Below are 15,901 nucleotides of genomic sequence, written 5' to 3'. Positions count from 1 at the left end.
TTCCCCTGTGTGTAGTGCTGGTTGGGCAGCATTTTGTGTGCCGTCTCCAATTCTGGGCCCCTCCATTTATGAAGGACGTGGAGGAACTGGAGCATGTCAAAGTAGGGCAACAAGGCTGGTGAGGGGTCTGGAACACAAGTCCTGTGAGGAGTAACTGAAGGGAGCTGGGGATGTTTATCCTAGAGAAGAGGAGGCTCAGGGGAGACAAGGTGGTGTCAGGGCACAGGTTGGACTTGATGATCTCCAAGGTCTTTTCCAACCTTGCTGATTCCGTGATTCTCTGAAACCACCCTTGGAGCAGTTGCAGGATGTCAGCACGCCCCACTGAGGCCATCCCTGCCCAGAGTCCATGGGAGAATGGGCAGACAAGGAGAGCGCCCCTGGGGGTAGGGAAGCAGAACTCAGAGACATCAGAAGGTCCAGGTGGGAAATGGACTGTGGAATGTGGCTGTGCAAGCCCTGCCTGGGGTGTGCCAAGCAGGACAGACAAGCCCTGATTTCCATCCCCCAAACAAGTCTTTCAAGGAGACATTTAAAAGGAATTGCAATTATTTTTGTACTCTGAATTTGAAGCACTGGAGAAATTCCAACAAGAGATTCTCAGGAGCTCAAAACTACAAAACAGACTTTACTAGCAACTTTAGAAAATCAGAGAAACTTTGGAAAAATGTTTAATATGACATTAAATTAAATAAAAACCAAACACTTCTCAAAGCATTAACTTGGCCCATTCTACTTCACAAACTTTAAGTCCGTTCAGTTCTAAGTTACTCAAAATTTGCAAGAGGACAGAAATAGAAGAAAGACAAAAAAATATAGAGAAGCACACACACACAGCTACCAACGCCTGGACTCCAGCAGTGTTCAGACAGAAATTCCAAGAGGAGGTAGGGTCAAGATGTGTGCTTGCCTCCTGTTCAGCCTTAAATACCCCTTGGTCTTCTTGGGCCCTTCCCCCAGGTGGGACTTAGAGTCATTTGGTCGCTCAGGAGCTGGACTGGGGTTCCAGAGGCACCAGGGTGTGTGGCAGACACTGCTGGGCTGGGATACAAGTTCTGCGATGATTGGGTTTACAGGGCAGGGCAAGGCTAGACCCTTCCTCCCCCACACACAAAATGCTTTGAGCCAACAATCTCCTCCAGTCTCTCACAACGGGCAATATTGGAGGTGGAATCCCAGTTCTGGCCATGGGCACCTGGCTGAAAAAAAAACCCCTCCCATTTACACAGTCTTTTCAGAGCTGTGTTATGGGTTACAATGCATTCATGGGGTACTACTTTTAAAGGCAGGCTGCTGAAAAACAAAATTCTCTTCATCATCTTTTCTATCAAATGTCTCTGTTCATATTCCAGTTCCAAAACAGAAAGCTCAATTTTCCGAGGCAAGGAAAGTTTTTAACTCAAGCACCCATCCTTTCCAAGTATATTTTACAGTTTAAAGGAATTTTAGTGAAGTCACAATCCCCTCATAGCCCCACAAAAAAAAAAAAAAAAGGTTTTTAGCTACTTATTAGTTGCATTTTTTGAATTTCTTTCCATCAGGAATTTCATTTTTATTCTGCCGACTTTTGTGGACTTCATGCTTTATTCCTTCTTATTAAGGGGGTTCAGGAGATTTAGAATTTTATTTAGGCATTAAGAAGTTAAAATAGTATCTAGATTGTTAAGAAGAAAGCATGCAGCCAGTGCCGAGGGGTCCATGCGGCTGGTGCCAGGAGGTCCATGTGGCCCCGCCAAGCCAAGCCAGGGCCGGACTAAGGGCTCCCTGCAGAACTGGTGCCGGGCGGGGGGGCCGAGCTGAGTCCCCTGCAGAGCCAGGGCCAGGCCCCCAGCCAGGGACCTCTGCTCCTCCGGAGACTGGAAGCCGAAAGACACAACCAGAACTTCATCCATTGTAATTTGTAAAAGCAAAATAACTTTTTCATTAGTTTCCTGAGCTGTCCATCACCAAATCAGCTCTCTGATTGGTGCCAGCAGCTCACAGGAGAAGCCCCGGGAGACAGACGGGACAGCCCCTCCATTCCCGGTCCATGTGAAGCTTTCCCTGAGAGGAAGCCAACCCTCCCCACAAGCATGTAAAACAAACACAGAAGGAAAGCACAGAGCCCCAGTGTTTGGAAGGCAGATGAGAGCTCTCTAGAGCAAGGCCAGCCAGACATGTCAGTAATGGCAGATTTTGTCTAGGATCAGTCTTTGCATATAGGGAATTTTGGAGGTGGAATCCCCATCTAGGCCATGGGTGCCTGGAGAAACAGGACAGTTCCTTCCATAGGAAAGAAAGCATGGCGCCTTCCCCAGTGTTTTGGGACAGATGAGAGGTGACCCTCCTGAAATCATTGCCAGCCAGATTTGTCCCAGCAATATTCCTATGGGAACAATCCCTGAATATAAGGATATTTGGCAGTGAAATCTCAGTTCTAGCCATGGGTGCCTGGAGGTGGAGGACAGTTCTTTTCCATAGGAAGGAAAGCACAGAGCCATAGTGTGGATGATACAAAGGTGCCTGAAAAAGGCCCTTGGGATTTTGTGCCCTGAGATAATGAAACCTTTCATGAGAGATGCCCCCCCTCCCTGCCAAAACCCCTGTTATCATTTAGGATTTCTATTGTTTTTTAACTTTACTAGATGAATTTTTTTTTCTCACCTAGAATCTTAATGTAATCGGATAGTTTTTCAACTCATAATTTTACTGGTTAGAATTTCAATCCCTTTGAAACCTATAAAGACCCCTTGCTGTGCTATATAACCTGATTTTGCTGGTAGAACCCTTCAAAGAAATAAAGCTGCTTTCAGAATCTCTACGGCAAGTCCCGGAGTCTCTGTCTCTTGCTATTCTTGTGGCTGGCACTCTGCCTCAGGAGCTCTCAGAGCGATCCGGTCTCCCGTAGCAGCCTGAGGCTGGAACCACCCGGCAGCTACACCATAGTGTTTCAGGAGCAGATGAGAAGAGCCCCTGAACGTGCCAAGGCCAACTGGACCAGTCAGGTGGTCCCTGGGACGCCAACCCAGCCAGACCTATTCTGTGTTACTTCGGTTTCACTGGGACCTGTAGTGTCACTACGGTCCCAATGATTCCATGAGGCCTTGCAGTGTCACAATGGTCTTCGTGGTTCCACAGGCCCCAGAATGTCAAGTAACTCTGTTCCATGAGGCTCGCAATGTTACCATGGACCTTTGGAGATGGGGCTTTGCGGTGTCACAATGATCTCTGGCTCCACAGTGTCCCAACGGACCATTGATGACATGAGGCCCTGCAATGTCACAACAGACCTTTGGTTCCATGCAGCCCTGCAGTGTCACAAAGGCCTCAATTTCACAAAGGCCCCACAGCCTCAAAATGATTCTCTTAGTTCTATGGGGACTCACAGGGTCACAATAGTCTCACTGGTTCCATAAGGCCTCACAGTGTCACAGTGCTTTGCTTATTTCATGTGGCCTCATAGTGTCACAATGGTCTCCATGATTCTATTAGTCCCTTCAGTGTCACAATGGTCTCCTTGGTTCCAGGAGGCTGTGAAGTGTCTGAATGGTCTCTTCGTGGTTCCATGAGGCCTTGCAATGTCACAATTGACCTTTGGCTCCATGGAATCTCACAGTGTCACAATGGGCCCTTGGTTCCATGACACCCCAAAGTCTCAAAATGGTCTGCAGGGCTCCCATGAGGCCTTCAGTGTTACAATGGACCCTTGGTTTGATAGGGCCCCACAGTGTAGCAATGACTCGTACATTCCACGGAGCCACAGAGTGTCAGTACATTCCCCTTGGTTACATGAGGCTCAGCAATGTCACAGTGGTTTCCATGACACCATGAGGCCCCACAGTGTCAAAATGTTCCCTTGGTTCCATGGGCCCTGTGCTGGTGCATTCCCTCCTTCCCTTCTCAGGCCACCCTCTGAGCTGAGAAATGCTCACTGGGCCTCACCCTTGGCCCACAGCCCCTGGGCTCAGCTCCTCTGGAGCTCAGCACAAACACTGTCTGCTCCCAGACACTGCTACTGCCCAATGAGCTCCTGGTTCCTTTAAGAGCAGTCCTGGGACTGTTTTTGTTCCCTCAGTGGCACAACATCCCTGTTTTCCCCCTTCCAAAGAAAGCTGTGGATGTCAAGTGCGGCCAGGATGAGACATTGCTGTGTTGCTGTACGCTGAGAGTCGCGTATAATAATGACAAGGACTTCTTGAGCGTATGAGGCTAAAGAAGCATTTTATTGGAAAACCAAACCATATTTATACTGTGATTTGCAAGTTTGGAACAGGACAGCAGTCCATTGGACAATAGGAGAAAGCATCTCTTGTCACGTAGCACGAGAACTGTTTCTCAGTCAACACCAGGTACTAACCTCTGTTTATTAATTCCTTTCTGTTTACCAGAAAGTTATCATCCTGGGAAAGGCTCAGGCCAGAGCTTAGAAACTGTCTCAGCCTGGGAAAAAGTTTCCCAGCCTGAGAAAAGAGAAAAAGAGCTCAGAGCCTGAAAAAGGCCTAGCAAACCTTGCCTGGGCCTTCAGTGGTGCTGTGACTGAATCCCCTCTCTTGGGGCCCTACAAACAGTGCTCCACAAGGAGCCCCTTGGAGCTCTCCTGGGCCAGCACCTCCCTCCGAGTGGTGCCTCTCTGAGCCAGGAACTCTCCCGTGTGCTGCACTGGGGACATCCCCGAACAACAACTGAGCCTGGGCCGATCTCCCACTCCTTGAGGCTCAACCCTTCACCTGCTGGGGAGATGCCCAAGCATTCAGAGTGAGCATTTTCTTGCCCTCCAGAGGAATTTCTCACAGGTCTCTTGCACTGACTCTATCTGTGTGTGCACACCTGTGCTCTGACAAATGTGGCTGAAATGCTGCTCTCTGAGGTATTTGAGGGCCTTGGATATCTGAGTCAGTGAGGTCTGCAAGTAAGGTTAAGTCACAAGGTGTAAGCTAAGTTAAATGCTGCAAGGAGTTGTTATTTTGCTAAGTTGTGAAGTTTAATATAAGTTGCAAGCTTAGTTAAATACTGTTAAGTGTTATTCCTCTATTAAATAGCTACACCATAGGTTATAAATTAAGTTAAATACTGCTAAGTGCTGTTCTTTTGCAAAACTGTGAAGTTGAAGGTATTAGTTAAGGTATAAGTTAAGTCCTGTTAATTTTGAGCTCTCTTAAGCTTTTAGGCCATATTCCTTTTATCCTTGCCCTCACTGTCCTTTTGTCACACACACCCAGACAAGCACACAGAGAGACAGCTCTCGGTTCATTTCTGGTTTGATTTTTTGTTTGTTTTTGTTGTTGCTTTATTTCCTTGGTGTGCCTGAAGTGTCCAATCAGGAGTAGAGTGAGTCCTGCCAAGGAACTTTGTCATGCTGTCTCTTAATATTAAATCTGGTTTCTGCTGATCCCTTGACAGGTATTTTTTAAGCACTCTCAATCCCTTGTTCGTTACAGGGTGAAGGAACCCTGGCCCAGACTCTGGCCCTGGGGGACATGGGGATACTGCCAGGGGATTCCTGTCCCCCTTTGGAACATCCTCTGGGGTAGGCTGTGGCACAGGGGCGGAGGGACCCGTGGGGACAGGGGACCCTGCTGTGCACGAGTAGTGTTGGACTTCTCTGGGGGGAATTGTGAGGGGGGTCTGGGGTGCAGTGACCTCCCCAGTGACCTCACACAGCCCCTTTGAGGTCACACAGCCTCCCTGTTACATCACATAGCCTCTCTGTGATGTCACACAGCCTTCTGTGTTGTAACACTGTTGCTTATGATGTCACACATCTTTGGCACAGTGCTGGGGAGCCCCGGTGCCATCCCAGCAGTAGGGTCTCCCTCCTGCCCTGTCTATCAGCTGGTACCACCCTTGGGGTGCTGGGCCTTGGGCTTCCTCTTCTCCCTGCTGCCTGCCTGCCCAGGGTGTCCTGGGGAGCTGCTGCATTCTGAGCCAGGGGATCTGCTCTGCTGTACCAGGCACCTCAGGGCTTCCTGAAACACCCCATAGACAGGGCAGGGGCCAGAGTGTCACAATGTTCCCTTGTTTCCATCAGGCCCCATAGGGTCACAGTGCTCCCTGTGCATCCTGAGGCCCCACATAACCCAGCCCAGTCCATTGCCATGGTTCCAGTCACACTCAGTATGATCCCAGTGCCTCCCAGTCTCTCTCAGTATATCCGGATTGCCCCCAGCATGCTCCCAGTCACTCCCACTTCCTCCCAATTGCTTCCAGCATGATTCCAGTTGCCCAGTCAGCTATGATTCCAGTCAGTCTCAGTGCGGTTCCAGTTGCTCCCAGTATATCCCAATTGCCCCAACATGGTCCAAACTGCCCTCAGCCTGCTTCCAGTCACCCCAGAATTCTCACTATGGTTCTGGTTGCCCTCAGGATGATCTCACTCATTCCCAATATATCCCAGTTACCTTCAGCGTGCACCCATCATTCCCAGTTGCTCCCAGATGCTCTCAGTAGCCCTCAATGTGGTCCCAGTCACTCCCAGTATTTCCATATCCCTGCTCCAAGTGCTGCTCCCAGCCCTGATCCATGGGGATGGGAATGTCCTGCTCCCTTCCTGGGGCAGAGTCACACCTGCTTGCCCTGTCCAGGTGTGCTTGCCCTTAGCCCAAGCACTGTCCCACCTGCAGGGTCTGCTTCCCCTTGGCCTCTTCCTCCTGCAGCCCCAAGCCCAGCTTGGTGCTGAACAAAGGGGCTGGGGTGCAGTCATCCCCTCTGTGCAACCCCTCTGCACCCTCCCAGGAGCCCTTTGGGGAGGGAAAAGAGGGTGACACCAGGATTGGGGGGGGAGGGTCACACACGCTGTGGGGGGAGAAACACATAGACCCTGGGGACCCCCCACCTTCTCCTGCAGCTCCAGGAGGATGAACCCCAACATGGAGCCCCCAAACCCCAGCAGCATCTTTGAGGCGGGAGTCTGTTGGCAGCTTTTTGGATCTATGGGAGTCATGACCACTGAAAATCCCCTGACAGCCCCACAGCCACTCCTGGACCCCTCAGACCATCATACAGCTCTTGGCCAGGACCCTAACCCCCACATCTACTAACAGTGATTGAATAAAATGCACTTACTCATGCTTTCCACTCACCCTTTGAGTAATCAATGATATTTTTCATGATTTCCCCCCATTAGGGATTAAATTCAGCGTGGATTGAGAGGCACCTGTATCTATCAGGAAACACATCTGTTCTCAATCTGGATCCATCTTAAAATTTAACAAGGGCTCCAGTGTGCTGACTCACTGGTATAATAGGAGCCCCTGACGCCCCTAACAATCCGTCTGCATTATCCTCTGTACTTCTAGTTCCCCTCACAACTGCCTGAGGGTATTCATTTTCCCACAGCTCACAGCCATTCATTTTTCCACTGAACCAAACAAAATCTTTAAAAGAAAATCCCATTTTTTTAACATACAATCTGCTTTTCCAGATGTTTTTTCCTCCCTGTGCTCACTCTCCTTATCACAACCCATGTCCCAGAGCTGGTCCCTGTCCTACTGCAGTGTCCAAACGTGTTCCTCCCCCACCGGCACTCTATCACATGACTCCATTGTCTCCCCTATCTGCTCCTCTCTCTCCTTTCTCTTTTCTCATTTTTCCGTGCTAACCTAACTTTATACCTTGTGCACATTTCCTGACAGTTTTCTTTCTGACTAGGGACAGGGAATGGACATGGGGGACAGCAACGGCCTTGGGCAGGACTGGGGACAGGGAATGGACACGGGGGACAGCAAAGGCCTTGGGGCTGCAGGGATGTTCACGCTGGGGCAGTGCCAACACAGAGCTTCAGATCGCAATTAACCCCAAGGGAGACGCTGGAGAAAGACTCTATTTCAGCCTTTCTTTACTCCTTGCTGTGAAGGGTCTGAAATAAAAGGGGAACAAAGAGGGCCTGACTCCTACTTTTGACGGAGCACCATGCCTGGGGCTGTGAGGTGCCATGAGGGGCAATGGGGGGCCATGGGGACCTGTGAGGGGCAATGAGGGCCCATTAGGGTCTGTGAGAGGCTTTGGGAGGCCAGGCAGCTCATGGAACCAGGGGTCCATTGTGATACTGTAGAACCATGGAGATCATTATCAACAGTATGGAAACTCACGGAACCATGAGAGGCAATTGTGGCACAGCAAGGCTTTGCGGAGCCAAAGAGACCCTGGTGACACTATGGAACCTCATGGTACCATAGGTCCATTTTTTCATGGTAGCCACAGCAGGGCTGAAGAACCATGGAGATCATTGTGGTGCTACCCAACCTCATCAAATCAAGGCATCAATGTTATGCTACTGAACCTCATGGAACAAAGGCTCAATTGTGACACTGCGGGACCAAGGAGATTGCTGTTGACAGAATGAAAGCTTGTGGAACCAAACATCATTGTGACATTGTGGGGCCTCATGGAACCGTGGAGACCACTATGACACTTCAGGATCCACTGGAACTATGGGAACATTGTGACATTGCAGGGCCTTGTGTAACCAAGTGGTTGTTGTTGCACGGCAGGGCCTCATGGAATCAAGGGGATCATAGTGACATTGTGGGGCTCCATAAGGGGCCGTAGGGCTCTATAAGGTGCTGTGGGGCTCCATGGGACCACGGGGTCATTCTGATTTTGTGGAACCAAGGATACCATTGTTACACTACAGGCCATCATAGAACCAAGGAGGCCATTTTGAAACAGTGGGGGAACTCGCTGAGACTATTATGACACTTCAAGAGCCATTATGGAACTGTAGGGCCTTGTGCAACCAATGAGACCATTGTGACATCACAGGGCCTCATGGGAGCAAGTGGCCATGGTGACACCATGGGGCCTTGTAGAACTGAGGGGCCATTGTGACACTGTGTGGCACCATGGAACCAAGGAGACCACTGTGGAACTACAGGGCTCTGTGGAACTGAGAACTCAGGTTAACATAGAGGGGCCCAATGCAATCAAGGGGCCATTCTGTACTTCAGGGCTTCATCATAGAACCAAGGCAACCATTGTGACACTGCAAGGCCTCGTGGAAGCAAGGGGCCAGTGTAACACATCCAGGCTTGGTGGAAGCAAAGGGCCATTGTCATCCTAGGGAACCCAATAGAACCAAGGGCTCATTTTGAGACTGTGCGACCTCACGGAATCAAGGGACCATTGTGGCATTGTGCAGTCCCATGGAAAGAAGGAAACCATTTTGACACGGCAAGGCCTCATGGAATCAGGGGCCATTGTGCTACTGTGGAGCTAAGGAGACTATTGTTATATTGCTGGGCCTCATGGAAACAAAGATCTCTTCTGATACTACAGGGCCACATGGAACCAAGATGTGCCCCCGTCCCAGGAGGTGGGGATTCTACCTAGACAGACAGCATCGGTGCGGGCCATGATTTAAAAAGAAAATTCCACCCCTCCACCCTGTGGGCCACGCTCCTGCAAGCCTGGGAAAAGACACTCCACTCATTTTGTCAGATAAGGAATGGCCCCGGAATGATCTTCTTTTCCTGTACCCTCATTGGTTTAAATTCTACTGCAGTGTTCCTGCCTTAATTCTTCCCATTAGTTGTCCTCCTCAACCCACCCCTTTGCAATCCTCTGCTCCTCTCACTATTGAACCCTGACCCTAAAGTCCACCCCTATCCTGGCATATAAAACCCATGACTCTACACTCATTCTTGTCTTGGTTCCTGGCTCAGTAAAGGATCCCAGGTTTTGCTAAACCAAGACCCGCCCTGTTGTCGTCTTTTCCTGTTGGTCATTAGTGGTTGCCTGAAGTCTGAGACTCCAGGCCCCAGGGGAGTTGTAGCGCCCCTTGCTGCGGCAGAATGAGACACCAAGGGGTAACTGTGATGCTGCAGGACCCCAAGGATACAAGAACGTGGAACAGGCCTGGTTGGCTGGGCCTCCTAGGGACTGCCTGACTGGTCCAGCTGACTTGCCATGTTGGGGGCTATTTCTCATCAGCCCCTGAAACACTGGAGTTCAGTGTTTTTTCCTGTGGGAAAGAACTGTCCTTCTCCAGGGGTTCATGGCAAAAATTGGGATTCCTCCTCCAAATTTGATTATATCGAAGGATTATTCCCATATGAAACCTGCCAGGACAGACAGTTCTGGCTAGCTTTGGCCTCTTGGGGACCACCTCTCATCTGCCTTCAAAACACTGGGGGCCTCCTGTGCTTTTCTTCCTGTGGAAAAAACGTGTTTCAAGTCCAGACATCCATGGCCAAAATTGGGAATCTGCCTCCAAAATTCCTTACATCCAAGGATAGCTCTCAGGCAAAAGTTGCCAGGACTGTCTAGGTTCCCTTGGCTTCCTAAGAGCCTGCTCTCATTTGCCTTTGAAACACTGGGGCTCCCAACGTTCTTTCCTATTGAAGAGAACTGTCCTTCTCATCCAGATGCCCATGGACAAAAGTGGGACTTGGCCTTCCAAATTCTGTCTGTCCAAGGATTCCTCCCTTACAGTAGATCTGGCTGGCCTTGACCTCCTTAGGGCTGCCTCTAATCAGGCTTTGAAACACTGTGACTCTACCCTTTCCTTCCTACCTGTAACTGCTAGACCTTGGGGTTTGCCCCGAGATACCACAACAAGCCTGGATAAGATGGCCCATAAGGAACAGCTTCTCCTGGTGTCTCAGGCAGATTTCAGCCACAAGGTACTTGAATGCAAATAAGCCTAAATTTTAGGCCACTACCTCTTATTGTGATTTTTGCTCAGCTTGCAAAGTACCTTCTTGTCCAGCAGAGAAAAAGAGATTGAGAAAGCTGCATGAAGGTTCTGCAGACACTTTATTTCTTCCACAAAGGGGTCCAGGCAGCAGTCCAAACATATAAGGTACTAAGGGGGCTTTTGTAGGGTCATGGTGCCTTAGAAATGGACCAATAGTCTAAGGGATTGTGAAACTGACTAACTATTACGGATTTTAGGTAAAAAGTGACCTATCACCTAAGGAATCAGAAATGGACCAATAAAATCACAAATATATAAAGTGGGGGGTCTGCAAAGGGAGTGAAATATTTCTAGTATTAGTCATTCTAAGGAAGCAATTTTTTATCTAAGGGATGATTTTCCAGGAAGACCCTGTCAAGGTTTCGCCTCCTTCCACACTATGGACAACTGTCTTTCCAGTCCATGAATCTATGGCTGAAATGGAATTCCACCTCCAAAGCTCCCCATATATCCAAATGTTGCTTTCAGACAAAAGCTTCAAGGACAGACAGGTCTGGCTTGCCTTGGCCTCTGCTGACTGCTTCTCATCTCCCTTCAAAACCTTGGGGTTCTGTAGTTTCCTTCCTATGGAAAAGAATCATCCCTCTTGTCCAAGGGCTCTTGGCCTCAAGCACTTGACCACTATCTAGGGACAAAGGAGCTCTGTGCTCAGTGGAGTGGAGACTGAACACAGCAGAGGAGAACCCTGGGAGGGATTGAAGGCTGGTTTCAGAGATGGTGGATCCTTTTGACATAGTAGAAAACAGCCCGAGAAAGAAAGGATTCATGCCAAGGGCAACTGGGGACATCCAGACTAGGAAGAAAGATAAAGAAATTTCCACCCAGGACAGTGCTGTGGTGCAACCTGTCCCCCAGAAGGAGTCTGGAGCAGCTCAAGGCTTTGTGTGGCCAGGCAGAGGCAGGCAGGAGGCAGAGCTGTCAGGAAAGGAAGGGCCAGCAAGGTGGGGCAGCCGGGGGATGATGACAGCCTGCAGGGACAGAGGCACAGGGCATAGACACCATAGAACAGCCTGGGCTGCAGAGGGCACAGGGATGGGCAGCAGCTGAAAGGCCCTGCCAGAGCCAACTGCTGCAGCACTTGGGCCATGGCTGCTGGCCCTGGGAATGAGGCCAGCAGGGGAAAAGTGAGCCTTGCTTTGCTGGGGCCTCATTGCCTCCTTGTCCCTGCTCAGCAGCCTGGCAGGGGTTGCCCCATGGTCCTGCCCTTGGCATTGAACATCCCCAGAGCCCAGTGCCCCGGGAAGAGCCCTGAGCAATGAGGGAGGGACAGGATCTGCCTTGCCAGGGGTTTGGGCTCAGGCCTTGGCCCTTTGCATTCCTGAAACATTCAGGTTTGCTCAACATCAGAGACACCTTTCTCTTGTTTGTCCCCTCCTATCATCACTGTGCCCTGGTTTGAGGGATAGGTGTCTGCCAATAAAGGCAGAAGCTTCTCTTTGAAACAGAGAATGTAAACCCCCTTCCTCCAAATTATTATTATCATTTTAAAATTAAGGGGCTCTCAGGCAAAGATATGGGAATTAGGAATAACAGTTTTTTACTAGGAAAATTAAAATAGAAATGCAGTATTACAAAGAACAATCCCAACCCTGACAGAGTCAGAATACAACCTGATACCCCATCAGTCAGTCAGGATGTTGGTAGCAGTCCCATTAATTGGTACCTGCAGTACTCCTGCAGTGGCATATGTTGTTCAGCTGAAGCAGTGCTCCTGTAGAAGGGTGCAGTTTTCTTCTGAAGGTCCAGAGATGATGTGGAAAAGGTCCAGTTTTCCTCTAGAATCCAGTGGAAAGATGGTATCTTGCTGTCGAAAATCTCAGTTTTTATCTAGGTAGGAAAGGCTTGGCTCCTCCCCCTGGCTGGAGCATCTCCCAGTGGGATGATGTAATTTTATCAGTCATACAGTGGGACTGAATGGGCCAGCAGCAGATGATCTCTTCCTGGAGGGAGGATGGGCTGTGGAAAAGATAAAGATGATTGCCCCACCTAGTCTTAAAGATGGTCCATTAGCAGATAATATGTGCCACGGAGATAAGGAATCACTACCCCACCAGCTTCAACAGATGATGGTAGAACACACATTTCTGGCCACATCAATCCAACACACACTGTTACCAGTGTTCTGCTGTAACTGGAACCTTGGGACACTTTCACATGAGTTGTGTCCCTCAGTGGGACCCTTTAAAAGTTAAAGAAACTTTGGGCTTTGAATCTGGCTTTGAGTTCTTGAGAAGTTTTTTGAGCATGCTCTGAGTGACTGAGTCTGATGCAAGCTGCACCAAAGCCCCGAGAGGGTCATTAAAGTCCTTGTAGCTATGGCTGTGGCTGTGGCTGTGGCTGTGGCTGTGGCTGTGGCTGTGGCTGTGCTGCTGAGCTGGGCTGGGCTCTTGACACAGAGGGAACTCTCAAGCTCTTGGCAACAAACAACAGCTTCAAAGAGGCAGCTCTGCCCAGGAGGAGATCCTCTGCACAGCCCAGTAGGGCTGAGCGCACTTCCTGCAGGTACTTGGGAGGAGTGAAGCAGAGAGGTTGTTAAAGCAGCTGGAAGGACAACTCTGAACTCATTCATGGAGAAATATTCACAGCTTCTGACACTGTAAGTCTTTGGCTGCAGGGATCTTCTAAAACTGACGCATGACAGGACTGACATGACAGGGCAGGACAGCTCCTGCTGTCAGGGACGGCTGCAGGGGGTGAAGCTGGGGCTGCAGTCGGGGCTGGCCAGGGCTGTCCTGAAGAGCAGCTCCTGCAGCCCTAAGGGCTCTTGGCCAGCCCAGGGGATGTGCCACCTGCCAGGGGCAGCTCTCACCCTACCTGAGAGCTTCCTATGGACAATGGAGGGGAGCTATGAGTGCAAGGAGTGATTTCTGCCAGGACAGGTCCTGCTGCTGTGCAGAGGGTGCTGTGCGGGCCAAGGCTGCTCAGCTCATGCCCAGGTCATTTCCGAGGGGACTTTTCATGAGCTCATTCAGGGCAGTGGTTTTCTGCTTGGATCTCTGTTTCCTGAATTTGTGCTCCCACTTTTCCCTGGCTCAGCTTGGTGGCAAAGGAAACTCAGCTGTGGAGGGTAGAGCAGGGGCTGAGGCTCTTAAACCACCCCACTGAGTTTTCCTGGGACGCTCAGCAAATGTCTCCACCTCCGCAGCTTCCAGATCCATCCAGCATCACCTTTCCATGGTGCCCAGGCCTGGGGCAGCTGCTCTTTAATCCCTGCAACCCTGAGCAGCTGCAGGGCAGAGCTGGCCCAGGGGCTGGGCTGGGCTCTGGAAGTTCTGGCAGGGAGGGAGCCCAGGGCTACAGGAACAGTTTGGGCTGGGGCAGCTCCAGCAGCAAAGCCGTTACGAGCGAGAGCCCATTGACAGAGTTCTGACCACCCCACAGGGTGGGCTCTCCAACGAAACCCCATTCCTCCCAACATCGGTTGAGAACATATACATTAGTTACATTGAGTGTTTTGGTTGCTTTGACCTTTAAATTTCCATATGCATTTCATGACTAATCCCTGGTGAAACTCTAGAGGTATTTCTGGCAAACAAAGATTCTGGCTGACTCTCAAGATACAATTTACAGACATAAGCAGTACTTTAGCTAGAAGATAATTCATTCTTTATCCTCAATCTCATTTGGTTAGGAGCAATAATTCTGTTGTCCATGGATCTGGCACCTTTTTAATTCCAGAATAATGCCTCCAAGGTCCTTTGCTGTTCAGCTTTACCGCACTGTCTGTGGGTGACAAGGCTTGGTCCCTTCCTTGGGGTCCTTTCCCCTCCAGCTGGAGAGGTGCCAGCTCTCAGTCCTTGAGGGCACCCAGGTTCCTGGTTGGAATTTGTGTGGAAATCCCTCAGTGTCACATCATCTTTCACATGGAGCATTCCATGGATTCAGAGCATTTTCCAAAGGGGCTGCTGGGGCAAACAGGGAGATTTGGTCAGGCAGAATCTGTAAAACAATATCCTGTAACATCCACTTGTTCGGGCACAGAACACTTGGCTGCAGGGACATATTCCCATCATTCCTGCCCAGGTTTCAGGACTCAAACAGTGTTGTCTTTCCCCAGAGCTGTTCCTTCAGCTGGCTCAGGAGGGCCATTTGGCCACTGGACCCACACTCTGGCTCTGTTATTATAGGTCTGGTGGACCCAAACCCTTTATCTCCACGAACAGCAATGATTTGAGATGGATGTCCATTTTTCACAGTTGTTTTAAAAACCTCAATATCTTTAATTGTGCTACCCTTCCACAATTGAATATGGGATTGACTAATCCAGTTGTTCACTACTGTTTAACAAAATTACTTTAATTGCTCTTTGATAATCTGCACCAATTACTCCTCCTATTACATGGACACTTTTCAAGGCCAAGCTTTAATAAGCAGTCATCAAACCAAAGTGTCCTGGAGAATCTGAATTCCTATTCCGGTATTGATAACTCTCATTTGCTTCTGATTTATCACAATTAATTCTAATGCGTAAAGGTCCAGCCCTTCAGCCTCTGGGGTGGCCCTATCTGGGGCAATCACCCCCAGAATAATTTTGCAGGAAGTCCAAATGTCACTCTCCATGGTTGTATTTGCAAATTGGGTGCAACCATGCACATCCAGGAGGTTTCCATTCCTCCAGTGGGGCAGTTGTTAGGGGTATGGAGCACTTCTGTGGGATGGGTTTTTCATTCTGACAGGTTCCCATCTCCTCACTTTTTCAACTGCTCTTCTAACAACCTCTTCATCTGTTCAATCAATGCTGATGCTTGTGGGTAGTCTAGTATATGAAAAAATCAGAAGTCTTACTCACTTTCTTTTTCACAAGAGCAGACAAAGCATTTCACATCCTTGTGTCATAAAAACAGCCAATTTCATCCTCTCCTCTTTCATTCATTGTATACAATCTCACAGAGTTTGTCAGTGATGTTCAGGTCCTGGCCAGTCACTTTCTATATGGTCTTTAGTGTTACATCCCTGAGCAGCCAAAGCTGACTAATTAGTATTTGGACCATTATTCTACAATGTTATTATATACATATAAATATATATATATATAATTTATTATTTTATATATATGTGTATAATTATTTATTATATTATTATTATTTCTCTTGCACAAACAAATCCAAGCTCAAGATTAAAAACCTTTTCTGTTCCTCCATATGGGAGAGTTCCAAACAACAAATGATCCTTCTCTTGGTGCTGTGTCTGGGATGCTATTTACAAAATTCATACTACTCTTCTCACACC

This window comes from Erithacus rubecula (genome assembly GCF_903797595.1).
Source record: "Erithacus rubecula genome assembly, chromosome: 24".
Classification (NCBI taxonomy): domain Eukaryota; kingdom Metazoa; phylum Chordata; class Aves; order Passeriformes; family Muscicapidae; genus Erithacus; species Erithacus rubecula.
Note: the sequence above shows the minus strand (reverse complement) of the source record.